The sequence below is a fragment of the Anastrepha obliqua genome, chromosome 5, assembly GCF_027943255.1.
Source record: "Anastrepha obliqua isolate idAnaObli1 chromosome 5, idAnaObli1_1.0, whole genome shotgun sequence".
Lineage (NCBI taxonomy): Eukaryota > Metazoa > Arthropoda > Insecta > Diptera > Tephritidae > Anastrepha > Anastrepha obliqua.
The window spans coordinates 61,518,459-61,533,784 of record NC_072896.1 but is presented as its reverse complement, the minus strand read 5'-3'; positions in this window follow the sequence as shown (position 1 = coordinate 61,533,784).

Below are 15,326 nucleotides of genomic sequence, written 5' to 3'. Positions count from 1 at the left end.
ACATTTGATGCAGCCCCTAAAACTACTCTGCTGCTCCTAAGCACATACATTCTAACACACACTATTTAATATGGAATCACCTCATCCGCAGAACCAACCAAAATCCGCAGAAGACAAAACGAGTGAGAGCTTTCATTGCGGCCCTAAGCGACGCGATTACAGGGAAACATCTTCAAGGTGCGTTTTTCTCTGTTGAGAACTTGGTTGGTCATAGTAAGAGCGAAACATAGTTTGAAGAGAAATTGATTTTCTCACACTCTTTGCTAAACACACTCTTTGCAAAAAAAAAAAAATATATTTTATCAAGTCGTGTTTAATCAATATCGACGAACTACTTATGCATAATAATTAACAGCGTGGGAGGACTCACGCACAAATAAAATTACATACAAATAAAATAAAATAAATGTTTATCTATTTAAATTCCGACATATTCACTGAAAAATGTTGTTTATGCCTGCAAAAGGGAGAATACCGGTATGAACTATTGAGCATATGTACATGGATACATTTCATACATATGTATGTGCATAAACCTCGTTAATTCTAACAAATTTGAGTTGGTATTTTAAAGAGAAACCTTTAACTTGAAAATACTGAAGAGATTGGAAAACTGAAATATGAAATGAGTTTCTTAAACTATTTACTCTTACTCAAAAATGTACCTTGCCACATGTCCAACAAATGACTTAGTGCTCACGAATTACCCGATTTTAAAACGGCTTCAAAAAAGGAGTGCAATTACATACTTGACTTGGACTTTTGTGAATTACACCATAAATTTAAACCGATTTCACTTAATCTTGTCACATGAATAATGTTCAAGTGTCATATCAGTAACTTAAAATAGAAATTCATTAATCAGGCAATTATTTAAAGTAAAATAAACTATAATTCGAGCACTTAAAGCAGTCTAGAATTTTATAAAATCACTCTGTGTGGTAAACAAATTTTTTTGATACTACTTTTCCAGAGTTATACGTGTTAAGTAGAAAAAACTGCATACTCGAAATTTTGGATTGTCCTCTAAATTTGGAATTATGGCCGAAAAAACTATTTTTCATAGGTTGAAGCATATAATTTGCTGTAACTTTATATATACATATGTAATTTAAAAGAGGGTATTTAACTACTACTACTAAGAAAGAATGTTATATAAAATATTAGTATATCTTAAGTAAAGCTGGAGCAAGAAAATAAAATATCAAAAAACTTATAAATCAGTGAAATTCGACACCAAATATGTATGTTTATTGAAGAATAAACTATTTTCAATTCTGTCGACAATTGACGGAATTATTGATTACAATGATGTCAAATCGATTCAGTCCAAATTACTTCATTGATCAAGAAAAAACGTTTCTGTCAGAATTAATCCATCTTCTAATACAATATATCCCCTCACCCCATGGTGCAGAGAATACTAGAGGGGCCCGTTACTTTATTTTTCGCAATTTTAACAGCCTGACTCTATTGGTACAGTAAATAAACAAACCTATGTATGTGTTGACATATCTATATATTATGTATTGAAGCATACAGCTGTATATGGGCAAATCTTTAAAACCAACCGATTTTGTGTTACTTATTGAGAAATTATTTTCGAAATATTACCTCGATGTTTATCAAAAATCTGAGCCATTTTATAAAAAAATCGACATGTTGTTTTACCTTATTAAATTTTTAATGTTCTGATAATTTCATTTTAATTTTTATAATAAATTCAAATCATTTTAATAACAAATTTGCCAAGTTACTTTGGGTGACTTACCATGTTTAATTTTTATTAGTATAATTCCTTTAGCTTTAGAGAAAAACGGAGACATTCAAAATCATGACTTATGATAGTTCTAAGTTGAAATATGTATACATTGGACGTTGAAAAAATACATATATGTATGGTCCTGATTGGAAATAAACAGAAGCAGTTTGAGCACTTGAAAATTATTACTCGTAATTATCAGTTAACTAATATTTTGAATTTCTTTTCCATTTTGCACTTTCAGCGGAATTACTTAATTGTTATTTTTTTTAGTACTGAAATTACTTAGATGTAAAATAATACAATATGACTTTATCCAGGTATGCGCCTTTAAAACAAAGAATTTATACCAACTATTGTCTCACAATTTGTTTGCGTGAATGACTCTGAGAACCCAAGAATGATAGGAAAAAAGATTGCCCCTTCCTAATTCCCTGTGTTGTTGTTTTTTTTAACATAATAGAAGCCCCGTCAGTCTCTGGTATATCACCGGTCGTCTTCGTCTGGCTCATCTGAAGGTAGGCCCAGGAAACATGCTGTTTCGACAGGTTGGATCCAGAGGGAGACGGGTATTAGATGAGTAGGTTTTAGAGGGCATGTGAAAAGGTGGTTAGTGTAGTGCGGGGTATCTTCACATGCCGGACATATGTTTGGTATGTCGGGGTCAATTCTGGATAAGTAGGAGTTTAACCTGCTACAGTATCCAGAACATAGTTGTGCCAGTGCTACGCGGGTCTCCCGGGAAGCTGGAGCTCTTCATCTGCAATAGGTGGTGGTTGGTATCCGATTACGGCATTCACAGGACGGGAGCTTAAGAAGGTGGTGACGGTCTTCCGGTGAATGTCGTTTGTTGACTGTCTAAATGCTGTCTGGTCCAGTAGATTTCTGTCAGTTTTGTCCTGGATCTCGTCGGCATAGTTTAAACGGTGTCTCTTGACGTGCCTAGGAGGTGGCTTTGGCTCAAGCAGGTGTCTGCAAGTGTGAAACCTACGGTAGCACCCTAGCAGGAGCTGCTTGCTGAGCAGTTTATTGTGCTCCATTACAGGGAGTATTTGTGCCTCATTGTGAAGGTGTTAAATAGGAAACATCAGGAGGCAACCGGTCGTTGTCCGAATGGCAGTATTTTGGCATGTCTGTAGGTTTATCCACTGCGTGTCACTAGTTCCAGGCGACCAGACAGACGCAGCATAGTTTAAAGCCGGCCGACCAATTGCCTTAAATGTCGATAGGAACAATTCTTTGTCTTTGCCCCAAGTGGTGCCGGCAAGCGACTTGAGTACCTTGTTGCCATTTTGGACCTCAGTGGCAATTGCAGTTGTATGCGCTGAGAAGGAGAGCAATTGGTTTGTCATCGAGTTTTACCTTGAGGGACAGTTTGACCTCCTTTTAACGGGGGAAAGTTGGAGATTCCTCGCAGAGAAAAAGTGAGAAAGGTCGGTGAGGTAGCTGTTCACTTTGGAGCACAGACCATCGATGTCATTGCCCGACGCCATTATCGTGCACTTGTCAGCGTATGAGACCAGGGAGGCTCCCTCTGGTGGATATAGAAGTTGAACAGCAAGGGTGAAAGGACACCACCCTGCGGTACACCTTGCTTAATCTACCTTTACTTTGATATTTGGTCTCGAAAAATCACTGACGAGTGACGACCGCTCAGGTAATTTGCGGACCACCTCTTCAGCCCTGGCGGCAGTGTCGACTGATAAATATCATCTAGTAGCGTGGAATGGCTGACTGTATCGAAAGCTTTCTTCAGGTTCAACGCTACTAGGACAGTCCTCTCGCAGGGTCAGTTGTGGCTAAGCCCGCGGTTTATCTGGGCGTTTATGACGGTGAGTGCAGTATTCGTCGGAAACCGTGCTGATTTGAGGCTGGGGCCAGATGTTTCGTGAAGAGTGGGAGTAGGAGGGCGTCAAGTGTCTTCACTACTGTGGAAAGGGAAGTTATCGGACGATAAGGTTCCCCTTGGTTGGCGGGTTTCCCAGGTTTTAGTAGTGCGACCACTCTCCCTGCTTTCCACTTGTCAGGGATGATGAGAGTGGCCAAGGACAAATTGAAAACCTTTGTGAGGAATCCTACTCCCAATGGTCCCAGATGCTTCAGCATCAGTGCGATCAGTCCGTTAGGGCCAATGGCTTTTGAGGATTTTGATTTCTTGCTGGCCCCCTGACCCTCGTCGTAGGAGAAAGCAAGTGGCACACTGTCGTTTGCTAGTTTGTGCAGCCTTCTGGAGGTACGACGCTTGGCCCTGTCGACCGGAGGATGCAATATAAAAAGTCGGCTGAAATAGCTCGCGCATCTCTTTGGATCCGACGAAGTGCAACCGTTGAAGGTGATAGCCACCCTGTCGATGTGCTTCGTCGGGTTCGACAGGGACCTGTGGACGAGAGCTTACTCACACCAGTGGTGAGGTTGCAGGTCTCCAGGTGCTCAACCCATTTAGTCCTTATGCGGGGATCCCCGGGATCGACCTGGCGTAGGTAGGGCGGCAAAGGTGTCTTCAGTGAATTCCACGAAGGCGGCCCAATTAGCTTTTTTAAAGTTAAAATAGGACCGGTGGTTCGCGGAAGCGAAGTCGGCAGGTCTCTCAATCGAGACGATAAGGGGCAAATGGTCTGATGCAAGCGATAGCATAGGTCGCCACGTTATGTCAGGCGAGCTGCTACAATTACCCACTACCCTGGCGGGGACGTCGTCGTTCACAGTGCTGAATGTCGAATCGCCTATCTGCTCTGCCAATAGCTAACCCCTACGACCATTTAGCAGACTTGAATGCCAAAGATCGTGATGCGCATTGAAGTCACCTACAAGCAATCGGTTTTAACCTCTGATGAGCGCACCTATATCAGGGTGATATCTTGCCGAGCAGCAAGTGACAGGGGGTATGCATACATTATAAATTTCGAGCTCGGCATCGCCTATCCGGACAGCTATACCTTGACATTCTAAGGTGCTGTCCCTGCGGTCGATGCCTTCATAAATAAGACGATATTGCACTGTGTGGTGGACTATAAACGCTAGGCCAGGGCTAGGGGGTGAAGGACGCGTGGGGTTGCCTGCGGCCTGCTGTACATTCCGCTGTGATTGTTGCGGCCTGATGGTGGTGGGCGGCCGCGCCACGGGGGCGATTTCGGGTGCAGAGCTCTGCAGCAGGGGGCAACGTTCGGAACATCTCCGAAAATGGCACCAGCCATTGCATGAATTGCACTTGACTGATGACAGGTTCCGAGGTATTCCGGTTTGACACACGGAGCAGACTGTGCGGGAGACCAAGAGCTGCTGGTTTGTCCCCGCACTAGGGTTGGAGCAGAAGGAAAGGGGATGGGTTAAGTCGGGGGAGTTTTGTTGCTTCGATAGGCTTCTTACCGTGGAGCTATGGGTTGTGGTGGCGGTTGGTGGTGCCGGCCTATCAGGGAAAGTAGCAGCCCTTAAGGCATGAGACGCCTTCTGGTGGGAGCAACTCGAGGTCACATACCGTGTGGACCACTCCCTATGAGTCTTAAGGCCTGAACAGGTCTTAAAGCGCTACAAATGAAAGGAAAATTACTTGTTAGTGAAGAGGAAGAGTAGGCGAAAGCAATAGAAACAACCAAGCACAAGAAGTTATGTGCACACTCACACAAACTTTCGGCGTTTTCCGCATAAAAACGCAAACAAATTGCATTTGGAGGCTTTATATTGCTTTCACAATTTAACACACGGCACTTCGTTTTCATTAGTTTGATTAGTTTAAATCTCACAAATAACTAAACTACCAAGCCATTCACTGAATTTTTATGCATGTAATTTCTCATACTTTTGTTTGTTTTGTACAGCGAAGGGAGCTGACGTCAGACTTGCCAAAGTCGTGCAAAATAAAGTAACTGTTTTTTAATAACGCCACCTAAGGGACTTAATTCGCTTTTCTGAGAACCCTATTCTCAGCTAAACAACAACAACAAAAATACAACTAAGAATACAAAGAGGCGGAAAAACATATCGCACTTGTTACGTTAAAGCGTAACAACTCAAAAAGAAAAGGAAAAGAGTAACAACTCAAAAATTTGTTATTTTAGCGCAACTACTAAACAAATAAGAACGAAACAACCGTTATATTGTTTTTAATGATATTTTCGTGCAATTACATATTTTTTTCCTTGTAATACCTATATTATTAATATTTACGGAAACAGTTTTTCGTCTCTACTGAAAATGTTCAGATTTTGAGTTGTTACGCTTTAACGTAACAAGTGCGATATATGTGTATTTATATAAAGATGCGAGGAAATAAGGAGTGAATGGAACCTATATGGGTTGGGTGCAAAGCTTTTTTGATAGCTGAATTAGCTCCAGGCAAATAATTTTAGAAAAACGAAACTTTTTAGAAAGGCACTTCCTTCTTCGTTCCACTCGAATTTGCTACTTTTTTATCCAAATAAAATGTCTCAGGATAATTCCTCTGAGTTCGATTATATGTTCATTTATATAAAAATTTTCACTAATATTTGGTTTTATTTTCGCGTCCATTAAAAGTCCAACTCCCACTTTTGCTCTCATGTTCTTGCTGACTCCGCTATATACTAGAATGTAACCATTAACTGCTATGTTGCCTTTTCCTGATCTTCTTTTCTTTCATTTCTAGGATTATTTCTTGATCTTTATTTATCCAAGTTTTAATGTTCCATAAGCTAATTCTCATAATGTTTCTTTGTTTTATTCGCTTAGCCCTTTGTCGTTTCTGTTGTAGTATTCGAGGCATTGTGTAGTTTGCTGCCCGGCTGAATATCACCCTGAAAATGGTTCGCTAATTAGAGGTGAAAACCGTTTGGTTGTAGATGAATTCAATGCTCACCGTTCAAGTTTGCCAAATTATCGTAGGAGATTACTTTTGGCAGAGCAGATAGACTATTCTATATTCAGCACAGTAAACGACGACGCCTCTATCAGGATAGTTAGTAACTGCAGCAGCTCGCCTGATCTAGCGCTGGCCTGATCAAAGTATTACCTGGCAACCTATGCCTCTTACATCAGCCCATTTAGCCATTATCGTCTCGATTGCAAAAACCTGCCGACTTGGTTCCCGCGAATCACCGTTTCTACATTGACTTTAACAAGGCTAATCGAATCGGCTTGGCGGAATTCATCACCTTCACTGCTCTGCCCTTCACAACTCTTATTCACATAGACATATGCGCTCTTCGCAAGGTGATCATCGTTGTTGCGGCTACGTACCCATTTCCATCTATGCTAGGCCGATATGTCATCTCAATTGAAATATTCGGCAACTGGTTACCCAATATAAGTGGACAAAAAGGGCGGAGTACCTGAGGATCTGCAATTTCACCTCTGTTGTGGTAAGCTCTGGTCTACCGTATCGAACCCGACGAAACACAACGACAAGTTGGCAATCACCTTGGGTGATTGTATTCCGTTGCACCTAAAGAGATGCGCGCGTTTATTTAACCGGAAATTCATTTTGCACTCTCTAGTCGATAGGTTCCAGCGTCATCCCACCAGACGGCTGCAAAGATTGCCTAAAAACTGTGTGCCGCTTGCTTTCTTCAACGATGAGTTGCAGGTTGTCATCAACAAACAAAAGCTTGCAAAGCCATTGGCCCCGATCGAATTAAAATGTTGATGCTGAAAAACCATGGTCAAGTGGGAGTAAGAATTTTCAAAAAGCTCCTCAATCTATCATTGGTCACTCTCATAATTCTTGGTAAGTGGAAAGCAGGGAGAGTGGTCGCACTATTAAAATCTGGAAAACTCGCCAACCAGGGGGAGTCTCATAATCCGATAACTCTCCTTTCCCCAATAGTGAAGACACTTGAGTTCCTCCTGCTCCAACTCTTCACAAAACACCTGATCCCAGTTACACAACATGGTTTCCGTAGAATACACAGTACCACCCCAGTACTTACCGTTGACGAAGGCTTTCGATACAGTCAACCATTCTACGTTACTAAATCATATCCAACAGTCGACCCTCCCGCCGGACCTGGAGAGGTGTTCTGCGAACTATCTGTGTAGTTGACAATCATCTGTCATCTTTCGAGACCACAGCCCAAAACCGAGCAGGATAAAGCAAGGAATGCCCCAGGGTGTTGTCCTTTCAGCCTTGCTTTCCGACTTCTACATTTTATAACTCCCCCAACGACCAACGAGGGAGTTTCACTGGTCTCCCATGTTGACGATTGTTCGATAATGGCGTCCGCCATTGACATTGATGAATTCCGTTCCAAAGTGAACGTGTATATCGCCAGTCTTTACTAGCCTTTGAAGACCTGGACTAAGAGGTTAAGCTGCACTTAAAAGTAAAAGCAGATGAAGCACCAATATCGACGGTTAACAACCCTAAATCGGTTTCCGGCAGCAATATTTCAAGCAATTTGTCGGTCGGTTCTAAATTACTTTGCGACCGACTGCTCGCCCTCATTCCGTAAAGCTCGCTGAGAGTTCATTGCCATGCGATACAAATATCTTCGCATTCATTTTGACAATGTATTAATTTTCAGAAAGCTTCTTCTTAATGTGGTAATGACATTATTCATTATTATTTTTACAAAACGGATCGAAATTGCGGAATATCTTTTAATTTTTTACTTACTACAAATTTTAACTAAATTCGAGTGTTTCATAAATGTAAAGAAAGTTTAACATTTCTCTTCAACTAAAACGGTGGCGAGTAAAAGTATTAGAATTTTCCTTGGAGATTTTTGACGTTGAAAAAATCATAATCGTATTTTAGAGTTTAAGCGATAGCGAACACTGGAATCCGGCCGCTGGACGCCTTAGACGACGTTTAGAGAAACCACCTACAGAGATATCTATGTATACTTGACGTAGCAGAATACTGCGTTAGGGCAGTACAGTAAGAAGCTCGTCTGCTAAGAGTGCCCTAAAACTTAAGTTGTGCGATGTCATACCTCCCCTTTAAGCAGTGTTGGGATAGAACACGCAGGCTCCGACTATCAGATCCACTTTGGGCAGCCTGGAGTGACTGGACCAGCAACTAACTCTGTATGTATTAAATAATGACGAAGATCTTTCGTAGTTCTATTTTATTAAAGTGGAATAAGGCCATCTAAGGGTGTAGGCAGATCGCCTCCGCGTGGTACACCCTGGGTAGCGCTAAATGATTTGCGGCCTCAACGGCCTTCATGAACGATGACAAATACACACAGGTCACTATGCGCGAGGAATGCATGCTGTGAGACTTTTAATCACCTCGAGTGTTTTTTCCGCTGAATGTATGGAGGATGAGGTGGAATCATCTTAGCACCTTCTGCTTAGCTGCCCTGCTCGGACGGGGCTAAGATCCAGGCATCTTGGCTCCTACTTCTTTGCTATGGCTGCTGATATAGCTGGCGCTGACATTATAAATCTGATGAATTTCATCAGCAGCACAAAGCGGTTGACGCAAACGCAGCATAGGCATGGTTCGTAATCCACACGCTCCTAACCATCCCAGCACCATCTCTCCCCGCCCTCTCGCTGTATCCCATCGGTCTTTTTCTTTCACCTCACCTCCTTCATAATGGTAGGGATTCGTCTTTTATCCATTTTTCTTCCTCCAAGTGTGCTCATTCCTTGGCCAACCATACCAACCTAAGGCCATCTATAGAAAACTGTAGGAGCATTCCAAAGCTATCTTCTATTAGAAAATTATTTCAAATACTTATAACTAAGCTGTTCTCTTCTAAATCTCTCTATCAATAATTCGATCCCGATCTTTGTTCTCGTAACAATCTACTTGAATACCCAACTCACTTTTCAAACAGCTTTAGAGAAAGTGTTCACACTTATGTATTTAAAACAACATCCGACAAAAACTAAAACACACGAAAAATCAATACATATATTAATCACACTTCGTACACAGACATTACCCTTAGTGTCAGATAGGTTGGTATTAAACACGTGCGAAATAGATCAATAACCATACTCCCCTCCTATATAACGATAAACAGAAAAAAAATTCACATTTGGCAAAAGTGATAACCCCAAAAAAATAAATACAGCGCAGTACAAATTTTGCAGAGTGGGTGATAAAATTTCCATTCCTCTACTGGTTAGTGCGAGTGGCTTTCAATACTTCTCAACCAACCAAAATTTTTTTTGTTCGGAACGCTAATATTTGTTTTTATTTGCTTAAATTATTTAAAAACAATCGTTTCCTTATTGAGTTTTCATTTTTTCCTATAATTATTTTAAAAATGAGCTAATCGACCAGTTCTAGTGACCTCGAAGTCAAGGAACACTCTCTTGCACTTTCGCGCAAGGGTATTACGAGTTTGTACACCTAACAGTATTTTACCATATATACTCTAAACGAGGAGAAGAGTCGATTTAGTAGAGTTTGTCTGTACGCAAGATAGCTAGACCAAAAACTAATATACCATATGTACATGTGTGTTTCAATGAAACCTGGTACAAATGTTACTCTTTGTCCGAGGTGAAAATGGGCGAAATCGATCGATAACAATTTTTTTAAATAACTTTCTTTGAGCAAAAAAATTATATAATACCTATAATAACAATAATTAGGTATTCTTAAAAAATAAACTTAAATCAGAAATATGGTATGCATTTATTTATAAAAATCGGAAATAAAAGGTTTATTTAGTTACTTTCTTTTCCGGTAGTATAGGTATACAAAGACCTGTTCTTGCCAGATTTAAATGTTGTTTCAATGTCAGTCCATTGAAAGTACAAACTAGAAAAGCAGATAGCGAATGTTTAGTGTAAAATCCAAAAAAACAGAAAGGTCAAGAATGAGATAAGGATTATCGGTGTGAGCAGCATCAGAACACGTTGCTGACACACGACAAGACACCGAGCCGATGTGAATTTAAATATAAATACATATACCTTCTCTGTATTACTTGTGTGGAATCTGGTAATTCGGGAGATTATTTCAATTCTACTCGTATAATAATGCATTCTTACTTATAATTTTTTTTTGCTTTGCAATCTTCATATAACATGTATAAGTAATAAATATTTGTTAGAAAAAATTTATATTTCAATGACACTTTACTTTAAAAAAAAATATACGAATGGAATGGAAGCTATTTTTCAAATCCAATTGTTGTATCAAAAAGTTTCCTAGTACGAGTATATGCACAATGTATGGGGCTGAATACATATACTCGTATACTACTAATAAAATGTTTACATGTGCCAGAATGTAGCCGTTTTCAAGGTGAAAATGCCAATTTATAATTTTATAAAATTGGTTGGATATTGGCGTAAATAGTAAAATAATATTTTATCGATTGTATTTGCGAAATACAGAAGATATAACAGAAGTAATAAGAACTAGAACGAAATCATTTGCTTTCAGCCGCTTTACAAAAACCCTATGCAAGTGCATCCGATTATGTAATACTCGTAATTATGCGGAATATGTGTATGGACTTTAGAATTATTTTTCAACCTTTAAGTTTAATTCATTCTAGAGCTTTAATTAATCTAAGTAGCCTGTAAGTATCTCTCTGTAGATGAATAGAGATGGATAAATAATAGTCCAGTCAAAAGAGGATTTAACTTCGTTTCGAAATTTTCCTACACCTGAAAATCGATTAAAATAACATAGACATGATATATTCGATTACTAATTTTCTTGAATTGAGTCTTATTTTTCTTAAAATTTTGTCTCACACCATAAGTGTCCTGACTCACCACATCCCTACACTATCTAACCTTTGGGTACCGAGTCACACACAGCCCTAACCCCTAGAAACCACCCCTATCATACCGCGAGCAGGCTTTCCCACAAACTCCAAATTTACATTATTAATCCATATATTTCAGGCCCTCAAACCCAAGAAAATTAGTAAGCGACTATATCATGTCTATGTTATCTTAATCGATTTTCAGGTGTAGGAAACATGAAAATTTCAAAATGCGATATCTCTGCGAAAAAAAATGATATTTGAGCAAACAAAACGCCATTTGAAAAAAGAAGGCTTGTATTTAAAGATGCCATCCTTTAATTTTGGTGAAAGAAAACATCTGCAAGGCTACATAACCTCAAATATGGGCAAAAATGGTGTTTTTTGCAATTCTGAGGCCAGATTTGGATTTAGCGCATCATAAACCTTTGGAAATATATAGTCTGGTTTCTGGGTCTGATTGTTGGTTAAATTTTGTCGGCCTGTGTAATCATGTACGCGCTTCGCTAATGTATTGGTTGCTCCGCTTAGCAGCTCAAAATCATACGACTAAATAAAGATAGCGGAAAAAACTTTTAGACAAAAATGTTCACAAAAGAATGCTCTATAAAAAAGCTCTGATGTACATTTTCCATAAAATCAATAAAAAAAAAGTTATTACGCTTTAAAACAATGCATCCCTTAATTTTTCGCGTAATTTTGTTTATAACTTTTTTATTATTAATTTTACAATAAAACGTTTTAAATGAAAGTTGTAGATAATATTATTATCTACAAAAAAGTATTTTACAAAATTTTCGTAACTTTCGAAATTCACGAGATAATCGCAAAAAACCAGTTGCACCCTTATTTCCAAGAGGGCGGCCGCGGGACACAACCCCCGACCCCGAAAACTCAAATTTAAGTTCACAGTGATGGGTTTTACATAATAAAACCATAAACTCGCATACTCCTAAAATTACGAAGTTGGCTATTTTTTTCGTCTCTTTTGACTGGACTAATAAATAAATAATTATGTTTGCACACGAAAAGTAAACAGACATGTGTTTTTAATATTTATCGGGTGTTTTTTGAAAGCTTGAGCTTAAAATGATAAAAAACACAAATATGGTTGGAATGCTTTTCTTTATTATAGTATACTCTGGTAGATAATTTCATGGCATTAATTTTTTGAATATGATATCCGGTATATGTCCGCTGCGGTTACGAGTTACATGGTATATTCTATCAGTCCAATTTTGTACTGTTTCTTCTAATAAATCTGGCCGTGTGGCGTCAATGGTGACTTGAACATTGTTAAGCGCGCTGTATGGCAAGTTACGCCATCTTGTTGGGACCAAATGTCGTCGATGTTTAGCTGATTAATTTTTGGAAACAAGAATTCAGTCAGCATGGATCGATAGCGCTCGCTGTAGTTGTTGTTGTAACAGCATAAACATTCCCCATACTTATATATGGGGAATGCTGCTGAAGTGACAGTCCTTGGCCGGATATAAATCCGGGTCGTTTGGGTAACGTAGAACCGACTGTCATGGAAATGCTCGCCATTCACTGTAGCGGCAGCTCTTTCCTCATTTCGAAAGAAATACGCACCGAAGATACCGCCAGTTCTCTACGAACTTCGCGAAAATATTGTTTTAAAAGTAAATTTCCACAACTTGAAAGCGCTGTTCTGGCGTTAAATGATTCATGATAACTTGCCAAATCTTACTGAACAGAAATGTCAAAGCAGTTTGCAGCTCTCAGCTGTCAAACCATAGTTCTCAGGCAACCAAAAAAATATCCGATATATAGTGACTCAATAAAGAACTTGGACATACATATGATAAAAGGTCAGTTGAGTTATACAGTAAATAAGGCAGGCTCAATTATAATTTATTTATGTTTAAATCCCAATTTTTCGATCGTCGTTATATATTATTTATATTTAAATTAATCCACATGCGATTTCCAAGTAATCTTTTATGTAAATTAAAATTTTCACTGTCTGGCCGTACTTGGAACCTTATTGCGACATATTTCAAACCATCTGCTACGTCAAGAATATTTTTGTTTGGGCTGTACAGTTGTGGAATTCTTTAGCTAATAAATTAAAATTCGATGTAAGTATAAAACGCTGCTGCCGCTCTATACTGGCTGCTTACTCTATATTTTATTCGTCAGCCTTAATACTTGTTCAATTACCTTTAATTTCGTCCTACTCTCTCAATTCTTATATTAATATCTAATTTTAAGGTTATTGAAACTTAATGTTGTGAAAGTAGTGCTTTTCAATTTTACGTATAACACAATAAAAGACTTTATCTAAACAAAAGACTTTGTATAAACACATAAATAAATAAAAAATATACAGATAAACTCGATAAAACCTGTTATTACTAGTATTTATTACCCACATTGTGCTCACGGGATAAAAGGTGGCTGGATCCCTGGACATGCTGATCCATACATTCGTGTGAATTATCAAGGATTATAATTAAAATAAAATACGTCAACTGTAGATGGCAGACGTTGATGTTCCAAGGGATGCAACTCCCTAGAAATGTCGTCTGAGAGGCGAGAAGTCTCTTTTTGTGTTGATCAATCTAGTCTCACTCGAGTTCGTGTGACAGATTGAAATGACTAGTCATTTACTACTGTTTAAAGCCAATAGTCACCTAAGCATAACTGGGGCAATGAAAACCTGCTCCAAAGATGGCCTTAGTACACTTCTCGAAATACCCCCATTTCTTATCATCATAGAAAAGATCTGTGCTAAAGATCTCTAAGAATTTCGAGATAATATAACTATTTTATATCAAGGGCTCTGGAAGCCAAGTAATACATACATTGAACCTAACGCGGAAATCTGCTACTGATATGGAGCGAAGCTTATGGATGCGGGTATCTTTGGGTCAAACTTTAAGAAACCAATATCCATGGGCGGTTATCCCACAGTTTTTCAAGCGGAGATCTAATGGCAGAGAATACAACCAAAGAGGAACAACGTCGTAGCGTATATTTAATTCGCCAAACAGTCAGACAGTACCAAGGATGATAAATTTACGAGGTTTGTCCAATAACTATGGTGAAGAACAAAATTATGCGAGCAACTTCGGCTGCCACGTCACGGTGGATTCGCCAGCCGAATTCTGCACGATCACTTCACATGTATTCACTTATCCAATAAGCCGTTGCTCAGATAGAAATATATGAATATGTGTTTGGACCAGTGTATATACATATACGAGGTGTGTATCGCGAATTTTGAATTTTCGCAGGTTACGTATATTCGATTTTCAATTTTTTATGGCGATATGTTGGTATTCATGTCTCTCACTCATGCCGGCGAGTTCGGCCATTTTGAATGTTCAGTTAATTGTTGACAGCTGTTTTGCTTGCACGTGTTTCGGCTCGTCTTCGATTTTTACCTATTCAAAAAGATGGATCAAAGAACCTGTATCAAATTTTGTGTGAAAAACGAAATGAAGTGCACGGATGCATTGCGAATGTTGACTGTATCATACGGAGAAGCTACTTTGGACCAACGCAACGTTTATCGGTGGTACAAATGTTCTCAGAAGGCCGAGAAGATGTGAACGACGAAAAGCGAGCCGGACGCTCGAGCACTTAAACAGCAAACGAAAAAATTGATGAAGTGAAGAAAATGGTATTGGGCAATAGCCGAATCACCGTTAGAGAAGTTGCTGAGGACCTAGACATATCGATTGGATCGTGCCATTCGATTTTTGTCAAAAGCAGCATCGCATGAACATTGCTAATGAGATGTTGGACTCTGACCGCGATGACCCAAATTTGCTCCAGAGGGTCATTCACTGGTGACGAGTCGCGGGTTTATGGTTATAACGTGGAAACCAAAGCTCAATCATCTCAATGGAAGCTGCCGCACGAAGCAAGACCGAAAAAAG